The following is a 13,345-nucleotide window of genomic DNA, read 5'->3' as shown; positions in this document are numbered from 1 at the left end:
CATAACTCTTTAGTGGTATTCTTATATCTTGTCACCAACGGAATTGTGGGTGGTGACAAAATGGTAGGTGCTTGACGGGAGGGGGGAGTGACGCCCCCTGTTCCTGATGGGCTGTAATTTTAGTGGCTCACAGCAGGTCGTGGCACTCACTGCTGTCTTCTGGATGTCCATTATAGTTTGTGGTGCTGGACCCACTATGGCTGTAAGCAGTGGTGGCGCCCTCTCCCCAGCAGCGTGGCAGTGGCTGTGTCCTCACCTCAGCAGGGCTGCTGTGTGCGTGTCTTCCCGCCTGCACTGTACCCGGCAGTGGTGGACGCTTCCCCCATTAGCGCAGCTGTGCCTGTGGCCTCCCCTTACCGGGTCCGAGGTCACTGTCTGCGGCGACTGAGATGTGTTTGCTGCCACCACTGTAAGTCACCCCACATCAATAAGCAAACTGTCCTTGGCTCAAACAGTGGTGTGATTTTAGCCTTCCCAGGAGGGTTAGGGTTAGGGATGCTTTGGGGTTAGGCTCTGTCAAAAAAGCGGATAAAATGCTTTCCGCTTAATGTCCATCTGTCAGCATTTAATATAAATCCAGCATCTTGTGCAGCCTGCTAGACATAAGGTTTTTCTGCTCCTCTTAGGGTGGGAGGATGCCTCTTCAATGGATGTGGTTAGCACTGTTGTCTTGAAGTGTTGCCCTTGGTCAGATTTAAACATAGGGCTCCAGTACTGCAGCCACCACACTTGTTCTTTTTTTCTTAATTCTCCAGGGTAGGAAGAGCAAGAATCAAACCACTAATGACCACTTGTCTGTATGTATGTGTGTGCGTGCTTCCCATACTCCACCCATGGTAACATCATCGCTCCACCCCTGGTGACGCCACCAAAGGTCCTACAACATATGTAAAACACAGAGTCTGACCGACAGAAGAACACCACAGTTAGGGCTCTGGGAAGGGGAGGACAAAAATACAGAATACAACTAAGCTGTTATATCAGAAGACACAACTCAGCAGTCCTGAGAGAGAAGACAACAACCTACCACCACCACAGAGATCCAGTGGGCTAAAGGACCTGTGGTGATATTACTGCTGTGGGAGGAGCTAAGCTATGTGTGGGGTGAAGTAGAGCTGTGTGTGTGCATGTACCATGTAGCAGAGCTGTGTCACTCATTGCACCACCAGAAACACTGGTACTATAATTTCCTACACAACTCAGGAGTCTTGAGAGAACACATTGACCTACCACCATCAGAGAGATCCAGTGGGCTGAAGGACATGTGGTGATGTCACTGCTGTAGGAGGAGCCAAGCTGTGTTTGTATTTGAGGTAATCAAGCTACTATGAGTGTGATGTGCTACCAGAAACATATAATGTCTTAATAATTACTAGTCAAAATACTAACGACCACCTGTCTGCTATTGATATGCAACTGTGTGAGTTACATGTGATGAGGTCACCATCATGTGATTAGTCACCTGGTCTCTGAGCTCTGCCCCTGATCACATGACTGTGACGGCATCACAGGTCCTTCATCCCTATGCACTGAATGAGGGATTACAGGCGGACTACATCCCCCACTAACCCTCAGTTGCTATGGATACAGCAGTACTCAGTCTCGCAGTTTGTTGCTGGTTGTGAGACAGCTGGACACCTGTGTGGAGACTCCAATAGATGGCACCTCTCAAATGTCCACAGACATAGCTGGCAGTGCATACTGACCAACCACATTGAAGCATAGCACTTCACCACTATCTTCATATCTCCTGAACGTGACATCATGTCATCTCAAGTGCTAATGCTGCCAACACCAGTCCAGCCTTCATCTAATCGTGAACCATTGTCCAGTGTTGAAACAAACCATCGCTGTCATGCAAACATGTCACCACAGAGGGTTCAACACCGCCGTGCGGCTAATGCAGTTTACATAATACCTTAGGCCGGCTGCACACGAACGGATTTGTTTTGCGGAATCCACGGCCAGCGTCCGCACATGTCCGACGGCAAGCCGTCCGGACCATCTGCAATACAGATGAGGAGGGAAAGAGGTATGCGCAGACGCAGTCAGGGCCAGATTCTACTGCGGGCTCCTGCATGTCGAATCCAACCCGATCGTGTGCAGCCGGCCTTCAAATCCATAATTCCACTCCGAAGATGCCATCAAATATTTGGGGATCTCGCTGCCAGCCGATCCAAATAAACTATTTGATCAGAATTACAAAAAAATACTCTTGATATTAGAAGCAGACTGGCAGAGATGATGGCCACTCACGCTTTCCTGGTTCGGCAGGATAAACGTGCTAAAAATGAATTCTCTACCCAAATTATATATATATATATATATATATATATATATATATATATATATATATATATATATATGTTAAACCCTCCCCATCAAGTTACCCAGGTCTTACTTGTTGCGCATTCACAGAGCTACAATGACGTTCGTATGGGGTAACGCTAGACCGCAAGTGTATCTTGGACTTCATGCATAATTACTCTTCCAAACTATGGGTGGATATAAAACAGGATGCCACACCATATCAAGCTCAGGGTTTTTTCTGGCTAGCTCGTCAGTTGGGCCGACAAATGCCTAACCTGTCACCATTCATGAGCAAACTGACAGATAAATGGGACAGGCTTGTGTCACACCTAAACCTAGTATCCTGACCTGGTCTACTCACGCCCCTGTTGGGTAACCCAGAATTGATGGCGTTGTTTGGCAGCTCCACACTACTCTCCAGACTGGAAACATACTTTCCCCGAGTGCGTGATGTAGTCTCAGAACAATGGGCCAAAATTTTCACTCTGATACACAAAGACTCTAGGTCTAGCAAAGGCCAGGAACTCAACTCTAAGCTGTTATCTCAACGGTATAGAACCCCAAAGAGACTAGCCAAAATGTTCCCTCTGACTTCAAACTCCTGTTGGAGGTGCACCTCAGGTACAGCCTTCTTCATACATATTTGGTGGTCTTATCCCCCAATAAGGCCCCTGTGGCATGACATAAACAACCTTTTCCCCAGAGTTAGCACTGCTTTCATTGTTTCCAGGTTCTCTGGCACAGACCAAAAAGAGCCCCCTCAGCTTTTCTTTCCTAGCCATGCGCCAGCTTATTCCCAAATTATTGAAATCAACAACACCTCCTACACGGCTACAAAGGATAGACATCAGATGAAATAATTCACATGGAAGAGATTGGAGCAAATGATGACAAACATGCCATCTCTTATTATACTTGGGCAGCCTGGATGTTTGGTTGATTTTGGTAGGGTGTTGCGACCCCATAATCAGAATTTACCGCATTCTTCATCCTCCACTCATCGAAATATTACTATAAGAGCCTCAAGCCGTACAGGTTGTCGGGTATTCTCCCCACCCTCCCCTGCCCTAACACCTCCTCCCTCTTTCCTCCCCCAGTTTCCTCACATTTTGCCATGCTATTGAGTTAAGGTCTGGGCGTGCCTGGCGTGAGCGTAGACCTGTTTTCTCTCTTACTATTGTTAGTGTTTAATAAAATAGAAGAGCTATAGAGTCTAATAGGGATTTATATCATATAAAGGTTGATGCATATCTTGAATGTAATCTCCTTCCTCTATGTACCTTGTAGTTCCTCAATAAAATACTTTTGAACCATAAAGATATGACGTTAAAATGAAAATAGGCAAATAAGATTTGGGGTGTCTTGTGGAGGTCCTGAAAGCATAGCCCCTTTGGCTTTTACAGTGCTAGAGTAAGGCAGTGACCCTTGTAATTCTCTAAGCTGCCACATGATGGCAGGAGTATTTCAGATTTTGCTCACCAAAAAAACAAGAACTCTTTCTGCATGTTGAAGTGCTAACATGCACCTTTACATTTAGGCCGGCTTCACACAGGCGTAAGCGCATTTACGCTGCTTATTTGTGTGATGGCTGTTGCCTTTTTGCACGCGCCTGTGCGTCTTTTACTGTATTTTTTGCACGTTCACGCCGTGCATATTTGCGTAAGCGAAAAAAAACCGCAAGCATACTCCCATTGTTTTCAATGGGCAATTAAGTTAAATGAGCTTAATATGTGCTATGTTCATGCGCAATAAGTGTGATACATTTTTTGCGCGAACGAAATGTGTGCACAAAATACATTGAAATCAATGGGTTCTATTCACTGCGTATCACACGCACACATTTGCCTTGTGCAATATGCTGCACAATGCGTTTCTGTGAATAACCCCTAATCAAGGAAAAGCCACCACTTCAGCTGAAAGTGGATGTTATTTTAACCCCTTCCACTACAGCTTTTTTCATTGCCGGTTCCATCCTTGCCTTCCAAGCTCTGTGACATTTTTATTTTTCCATCGAACTAGCCATAACGAGGGCACGTTTTTTGTAGGACGTGATGTTTGTAATGGCATGGCACCATTTAATGGACTGAATAATGTATTCAAAAATGTTTAAAAATGTTCATTGGGTGGAATGTAAAAAAAAGCTAAATTGTGCTACTGTTGTTTTAGTTCAATTTTTATGACGCCCACTATGTGTAAAAAATGACATGTTAAAGTTATTTCATGGATACCAAATTTATATTGCTTTTATGTTTTTTTTACTTTGTCACATACGGATTTAGCTTTGGACTAAGTATGGAGACAACACTCGGGGGGTACCTTTATTCCTCCAATTGGGATCTGGTCTGTGCTGTAGGTTCCGCAGGCTGTTACTTGTAGAAGTAGTCTGAGTGAGGCTAATTTCACAGGGGCGAGTGCAATAAAATACAAGTTGGAGTGAATCTTTCCCCATAAAATTATATATCAATCTGCTCAGCTCCTCCTGCTCTATAATAGAGTGCCTGTAGTAAGGACAACAAGTTTGAGCTGGCAGATTCTCTTTAACCATTTAACACTCCATGACGCACAGTTACGTCATGGAGGTTCGGGGCTTGTTTGGAGGGGATCAGCGGTCGATCCCACTCTATACAGTGCGGGTGCCTACTGTTCCTTACAGACGACACCTGCCTGCAACAAATCCGATTACCAGCATTGTTGATTGGAGCTGTTAGCCTTTTAAATGCCCTGATCGATGTTCCTAAATAGCCTGTCGCGATCTCATCCTTCTGAAACCCCCCACGGCTGCCATGGCAGCTTGCCTGTCAGATCGCTGTATAATGTAAAGCTATGGTATTACATTATACTGCAGGATCGATCAAACCATTGCAAGTTCATGTCCCCTATGGTAACTAAAAAAAAAAAATTAAGTAAAAATCAGTTTAAATAGTTTTTTAATTATTAAAAAAAATAGAAAAGGTACTAAAAGTTTTTTTTTTGTTTTTTTTTTAATCAAAAACCTGTTTGGTATCACTGTGTATCATAGTCTGATCTATAAAAGTAACACATTATTTACCCCACATGGTGAAGAAAATAGCATTGTCAGAAAAAAATAGCATTTTTTCTAGTACCCCCAACTCTACAAAGAAAATGCACTAAAAGGCAATCAAAAAGTTGTATGTACTCCAAAATGGTACCAAAAGAAATTACAGAACTTCCCGCAAAAAAACGAGCACTCGTACAAGTATGTCGACAGAAAAAAAGTTATAGCTGTCAGAAGATGGCGGCAGAAAATCATTACATTTTTTTTTCCAAAGAGTTTTTTAGGTACTACTCTTAAAAAATAAAATATGTGAATTTCGTATTGTAATCGTACTGACCCTTAGAATAAAGTTATCATGTCATTCTTGCTGCAGTACACCATAGAAACAAGATCTGCTCACAAAGGACATTTTGTTTTTCCTTTCCATTTCACTCCACTTAGAATCTTTGGAAAGTTTTTCAGTCCATTGCATTTTACATTAATTAATACCATTAAAAATACAACTCATCCCACAAAATAACAAGCCTTCAGACATCTAGCTTCATGGATAAATAAAAGTTAGGGGTTTTTAAAAGTGGAGAGGGAAAACTGAAACTGACAACCATTGTGTGATGGGAAAACTAGAACTGACTGAAGGAGAGGACCATGAAACACTAGACCTTCTATTTTGTTTCAGAACTTTCTAGAAGGTTTCCCTAGGATGTGGTGCAGTAAAGAGGTTTTCAATATAGTTTTCTAAGTAATGTTGCATTGACCAAATATCAGCTGGTTACTGTAATTTGCAACCTGGGTGGGGCTAGATGTTTGTGGCAGTAACACAGTCAGAGGAAACCACATTACAACACTTTAGTAGGGTTTCACTTAAGCGCATTATAAACTAGTACAATAATATATTCCCATCCCTCAACAACAAACAGCAAGTTAGATGTCCACATAATAGGGGCCCAAGTAAATATTTGGGACACAATGTTTCAATTTAACCCCTTAACGACTGCCCATACACCTTTTGGTGGCGGTTGCATCACAAGCCTGTGCCGGTCTCCCATGCCAGGGAGAGTAGGTGCTCAGCCGTTGGATAACAGCTTCACTCCTGCTCAACACTAAGGACCAGAGAAACCTTCTATCCCTGCTGCTTAACTCTTTACATGCCACAGTCAGTGCGACCGCAACATGTAAAACACAGACAGAGAGAAGGGGGCTTCCTCTCTCACCCATCAGACACCTTGAGAAAGTATGCAGAACAAGGATGACCAGTGATCAACAATTAGGCTTACTTGCTGCTTTTGCTCTCTGATGACATTGGCCACGACTGCCATGGTCTTGTTTAGGTTCGGAGCTTCTTATTGCGACCAGTGCAGAGAAGTAGCATAGTCAGGGGAAGCCAGAGGTTGGTACACAACAGAAGTGTACCCTGTATAAGGAGCAGGTAGTTAGAATAGCTTGCTTACAGGCAAAAAGCAGAATAATCTCACGATTTGCCAGGCCTGGTTTAAATAAGATGTCTAGAGAACTGGACAGATTCAAACAGGAACTGGATTGCAGAGGCAAGGAACACAAACCAGGTTTATACAGGGGAATATCCAAAGGGCTAGACAGCTCAATAGAAAGAGTTGCCGCTTGGAGTACAGGAGCTCCTTGATTCGAACCCTGACAACGACATGTGCCACCGACTTGGCCTCCTCTTCCAGCATGGCATTTCCACTGTCTCAAAATCATTGCTCCACTGAATACTTGACATCCACCAAGCAGTCACCGCAAGAGACAGACTCACTCCATGAAATGAAAGGAAGTCCCACTCCCTTACTGACCCTGGAAGTGAGGATCTCTCCTTTCAAAAGCTGATGCTACGACATCTGGAAACTTCATCGCATTCTGAAATTGCCATTCTCCACACTAAGGTGAAAGCTCTGCAGGCTAAAATCATTTCAATGGAGGTGACCACACTCAAAGGGGTTTTGTCATTGGAAACATAAAAATCAATACTTACATATTCCTCCGCAGGCAGTCTTCTTACTGCATCTTCTTCTCGCTGATCTTCCCCCATGTCACTTCACCTCCAGCCATCTGGTCCTCTTGTTGTTATGGAGCATCCATTCTCAGCAGTCTCCTTCCTGCTGGTCAGTGTAGGTTATGTCACTAGTGATTTAGTGTTCATTGTCTAGCAAGGAATGCCGATCTATTGCAGAGACCGCACATGTCTTGCTGCCAGTGTTCATATAATATTGCAGAGAGACAGTCTGCATGCGCAGTCTCAGCAATGGCTTGGCACTCCATGATAGGCAATGAACGCTACGTCACTAGTGACTGGGTACCTTGCCCTGCAGGAAGGAGAATGCCGGCAATGGATGCTTTGTCACTGGAAGAAGAAGAATCATCCGGCTGGAGATGAGGTTACCTGTGGGGACTGCAGGAGGCAGGAGAAGATCAGCGGGGAGAAGATGCGGTAAGATGACTGACAGGGAAGGAATAGGTTAATATTGATTTTTTGTTTTATAATGGTAGAACCCTTATTAACCCTTTCCAATCCACTGTCTGATGTCTGAAGACATTCTGATTGAAGGCTGTACAGCTCTGATGTTGAGGACATCAGGCAGGGTATTGTTACTGTATATTACTGGCCGCTCTGTTGTCGGAGGCCTTTCCAGCATGTCCCATACCGCAGTGCTGGCTCTAGCCAGCAGATGGCACCATTGTATAATGGCAGAAAAAGAAAAACCCCTAGGAAACCCTAAATCCAAAATTGGATTGCAAAGGGTTAAGATTAGAGATGAGCGAACACCAAAATGTTCGGGTGTTCGTTATTCGTAACGAACTTCCCGTGATGCTCGAGGGTTCGTTTCGAACAACGAACCCCATTGAAGTCAATGGGCGACCAGAACATTTTTGTATTTCGCCGATGCTCGCTAAGGTTTTCATGTGTGAAAATCTGGGCAATTCAGGAAAGTGATGGGAATGACACAGTGACGGATAGGGCAGGCGAGGGGCTACATGTTGGGCTGCATCTCAAGTTCCCAGGTCCCACTATTAAGCCACAATACCGGCAAGAGTGGGCCCCCCCCCTCCCAACAACTTTTACTTCTGAAAAGCCCTCATTAGCATGGCATACCTTTGCTAAGCACCACAATACCTCCAACAAAGCACAATCACTGCCTGCATGACACTCCACTGACACTTCTCCTGGGTTACATGCTGCCCAACCGCCCCCCCTCCCCCCCACAGCGCACACCAAAGTGTCCCTGCGCAGCCTTCAGCTGCCCTCATGCCACACCACGCTCATGTCTATTTAGAATTGCGTCTGCCATGACGAGGGACCGCAGGCACACACTGCAGAGGTTGGCACGGCTAGGCAGCGACCCTCTTTAAAAGTGGCGGAGCGATAGCCCACAATGCTGTACAGAAGCAATGAGAAATAGAATCCTGTGCCACCGCCATCAGGAGCTGCACACGTGGGCATAGCAATGGGGAACCTATGTGCCACACACTATTCATTCTGTCAAGGTGTCTGCATGCCCCAGTCAGACCGGGCTTTTTAATTCATAGACACAGGCAGGTACAACTCCCTATTGTGAAGTCCCTGTCGACCCACAGCATGGGTGGCTCCCTGGAACCCACTGGCGGTACACAGAAATATCCCATTGCATTGCCCAACACAGCTGAGGTAGTAATGTCGTGCTTAATGCAGGTGGGCTTCGGCCCACACTGCATGCCCCAGTCTGACTGGGGTTCTTTATAAGTGTACAGATGTAGTAAAAACTCCGTGTGCACCTACAGCATGGGTGGGTGCCAGGAAGCCACCGGCGGTACATAGAAATATCCCATTGCATTGCCCAACACAGCTGAGGTAGTAATGTTGTGCTTAACCCTTTCCAATCCAATTTGTATATGGTTTTCCTAGGGGGCTTACTCTTTTTCTGCTGTTATACAACGGCGCTATATGCTGGCTAAAGCCAGTACTGCATGAGCTGACACGTAGGATAGGCTCCGACAGCAGAGAGGCTGGCAATATACAGTAAGAGAACCCCGACGGACGTCTACCAACAACGGAGCTGTACAGCCTTAAACCCTAATGTCTTCACAGGTCACACAGTGGACTGGAAAGGGTTAATGCAGGTGGGCTTCGGCCCACACTGCATGCCCCAGTCAGACTGGGGTTCTTTACAAGTGGACACATGTAGGTTTAACTCCCTGTGGACCCACTGCCTGGGTGGGTGCCAGGAAGCCACCGGCGGTACATAGAAATATCCCATTGCATTGCCCAACACAGCTGAGGTAGTAATGTCGTGCGTAATACAGGTGGGCTTCGGCCCACACTGCATGCCCCAGTCAGACGGGTTCTTTAGAAGTGTACAGAAGTATTAAAAACTCAGTGTGCACCTACAGCATGGGTGGCTCCCTGGAACCCACCGGCGGTACACAAAAATATCCCATTGCATTGCCCAACACAGCTGAGGTAGTAATGTCGTGCGTAATGCAGGTGGGCTTCGGCCCACACTGCATGCCCCAGTCAGACTGGGGTTCTTTACAAGTGGACACATGTAGGTTTAACTCCCTGTGGACCCACTGCCTGGGTGGGTGCCAGGAAGCCACCGGCGGTACATAGAAATATCCCATTGCATTGCCCAACACAGCTGAGGTAGTAATGTCGTGCGTAATACAGGTGGGCTTCGGCCCACACTGCATGCCCCAGTCAGACGGGTTCTTTAGAAGTGTACAGAAGTATTAAAAACTCAGTGTGCACCTACAGCATGGGTGGCTCCCTGGAACCCACCGGCGGTACACAAAAATATCCCATTGCATTGCCCAACACAGCTGAGGTAACGTCAGCTGTAATGCAGGTGGGCTAAAAATTAATTTGATTACACTGTAGGCGAGGGCCCACAAAAATTGCTGTATCAACAGTACTAATGTACATCCCAAAAATTGGCCATGGCCAGCCAAGAGGGCAGGTGAAACCCATTAATCGCTTTGGTTAATGTGGCTTAAGTGGTAACTAGGCCTGGAGGCAGCCCAGTGTAACGAAAAATTGGTTCAAGTTAAAGTTCCAATGCTTTTAAGCGCATTGAAACTTATAAAAATTGTTCAGAAAAATTATTTGAGTGAGCCTTGTGGCCCTAAGAAAAATTGCCCGTTCAGCGTGATTACGTGAGGTTTCAGGAGGAGGAGCAGGAGGAGGAGGAGGAGGAATATTAGACACAGATTGATGAAGCAGAAATGTCCCCGTTTTGGATGGTGAGAGAGAACGTAGCTTCCATCCGCGGGTGCAGCCTACGTATTGCTTACGTATCGCTGCTGTCCGCTGGTGGAGAACAGAAGTCTGGCGAAATCCAGCCTTTGTTCATCTTGATGAGTGTTAGCCTGTCGGCACTGTCGGTTGACAAGCGGCTACGCTTATCTGTGATGATTCCCCCAGCCGCACTAAACACCCTCTCCGACAACACGCTAGCCGCAGGACAAGCAAGCACCTCAAGGGCATACAGGGCTAGTTCAGGCCACGTGTCCAGCTTCGACACCCAGTAGTTGTAGGGGGCAGAGGCGTCACCAAGGATGGTCGTGCGATCCGCTACGTACTCCCTCACCATCCTTTTGCAGTGCTCCCGCCGACTCAGCCGTGACTGGGGAGCGGTGACACAGTCTTGGTGGGGAGCCATAAAGCTGGCCAGGCCCTTAAAGACTGTTGCACTGCCTGGGATGTACATGCTGCTCGATCTACGCACATCCCCTGCAACATGGCCCTCGGAACTGCGCCTTCTGCCACTAGCGCTGTCGGCTGGGAATTTTACCATCAGCTTGTCCGCAAGGGTCCTGTGGTATAGCAACACTCTCGAACCCCTTTCCTCTTCGGGAATGAGAGTGGGCAGGTTCTCCTTATACCGTGGATCGAGCAGTGTGTACACCCAGTAATCCGTAGTGGCCAGAATGCGTGCAACGCGAGGGTCACGAGAAAGGCATCCTAACATGAAGTCAGCCATGTGTGCCAGGGTACCTGTACGCAACACATGGCTGTCTTCACTAGGAAGATCACTTTCAGGATCCTCCTCCTCCTCCTCCTCCTCAGGCCATACACGCTGAAAGGATGACAGGCAATCAGCCGGTGTACCGTCAGCAGCGGGCCAAGCTGTCTCTTCCCCCTCCTCCTCATGCTCCTCCTCCTCCTCCTGTACGCGCTGAGAAATAGACAGGAGGGTGCCCTGACTATCCAGCGGCATACTGTCTTCCCCCGCCCCCGTTTCCGAGCGCAAAGCAGCTGCCTTTATGGTTTGCAGGGAATTTCTCAAGATGCATAGCAGAGGAATGGTGACGCTAATGATTGTAGCATCGCCGCTCACCACCTGGGTAGACTCCTCAAAATTACCAAGGACATGGCAGATGTCTGCCAACCAGGCCCACTCTTCTGAAAGGAATTGAGGAGGCTGACTCCCACTGCGCCGCCCATGTTGGAGTTGGTATTCGACTATAGCTCTCCGTTGTTCATAGAGCCTGGCCAACATGTGGAGCGTAGAGTTCCACCGTGTGGGCACGTCGCACAGCAGTCGGTGCACTGGCAGCTTAAAGTGATGTTGCAGGGTGCGCAGGGTGGCAGCGTCCGTGTGGGACTTGCGGAAATGTGCGCAGAGCCGGCGCGCCTTTACGAGCAGGTCTGACAAGCGTGGGTAGCTTTTCAGAAACCGCTGAACCACCAAATTAAAGACGTGGGCCAGGCATGGCACGTGCGTGAGGCTGCCAAGCTGCAGAGCCGCCACCAGGTTACGGCCGTTGTCACACACGACCATGCCCGGTTGGAGGCTCAGCGGCGCAAGCCAGCGGTCGGTCTGCTGTGTCAGACCCTGCAGCAGTTCGTGGGCCGTGTGCCTCTTATCGCCTAAGCTGAGTAGTTTCAGCACGGCCTGCTGACGCTTGCCCACCGCTGTGCTGCCACACCGCGCGACACCGACTGCTGGCGACATGCTGCTGCTAACACATCTTGATTGTGAGACAGAGGAGGAGGAGGAGGAGGAGGGTGCTTTAGTGGAGGAAGCATACACCTCCGCAGATACCAGCACCGAGCTGGGGCCCGCAATTCTGGGGGTGGGTAGGACGTGAGCGGTCCCAGGCTCTGACTCTGTCCCAGCCTCCACTAAATTCACCCAATGTGCCGTCAGGGAGATGTAGTGGCCCTGCCCGCCTGTGCTTGTCCACGTGTCCGTAGTTAAGTGGACCGTGGCAGTAACCGCGTTGGTGAGGGCGCGCACAATGTTGCGGGAGACGTGGTCGTGCAGGGCTGGGACGGCACATCGGGAAAAGTAGTGGCGACTGGGAACTGAGTAGCGCGGGGCCGCCGCCTCCATGATACTTTTGAAGGACTCCGTTTCCACAACCCTATACGGCAGCATCTCAAGGCTGATGAATTTTGCGATGCGGACGGTTAACGTTTGAGCGTGCGGGTGCGTGGCGGCGTACTTGCGCTTGCGCTCGAACACTTGCGCAAGCGACGGCTGAACGGTGCGCTGAACTACACTGCTGGATGGGGCCGAGGACAGCGGAGATGAGGGTGTGGGTGCAGGCCATGAGGCGGTAGTGCCTGTGTCCTGAGAGGGGGGTTGCATCTCAGTGGCAGGTTGGGGCACAGGGGGAGAGGCAGGGGTGCAAACCGGAGACGGTGAACGGCCTTTGTCCCACCTTGCGGGGTGCTTGGCCATCATATGTCTGCGCATGGTGGTGGTGGTGAGGCTGTTGGTGTTGGCTCCCCGGCTGAGCTTTGCGCGACAAAGGTTGCACACCACTGTTCGTCGGTCGTCAGGCGTCTCTGTGAAAAACTGCCAGACCTTAGAGCACCTCGGCCTACGCAGGGTGGCATGGCGCGAGGGGGCGCTTTGGGAAACACTTGGTGGATTATTCGGTCTGGCCCTGCCTCTACCCCTGGCCACCGCACTGCCTCTTGCAACCTGCCCTGCTGATGCCCTTGACTCCCCCTCTGAAGACCTGTCCTCCTGAGTAAGCGTTGCACACCAGGTGGGGTCAGTCACCTCATCGTCCTGCTGC

This window comes from Eleutherodactylus coqui, chromosome 1, assembly GCF_035609145.1.
Source record: "Eleutherodactylus coqui strain aEleCoq1 chromosome 1, aEleCoq1.hap1, whole genome shotgun sequence".
Lineage (NCBI taxonomy): Eukaryota > Metazoa > Chordata > Amphibia > Anura > Eleutherodactylidae > Eleutherodactylus > Eleutherodactylus coqui.
The sequence above is the reverse complement of the archived record's forward strand: the minus strand, read 5'-3'. Positions refer to the sequence as shown.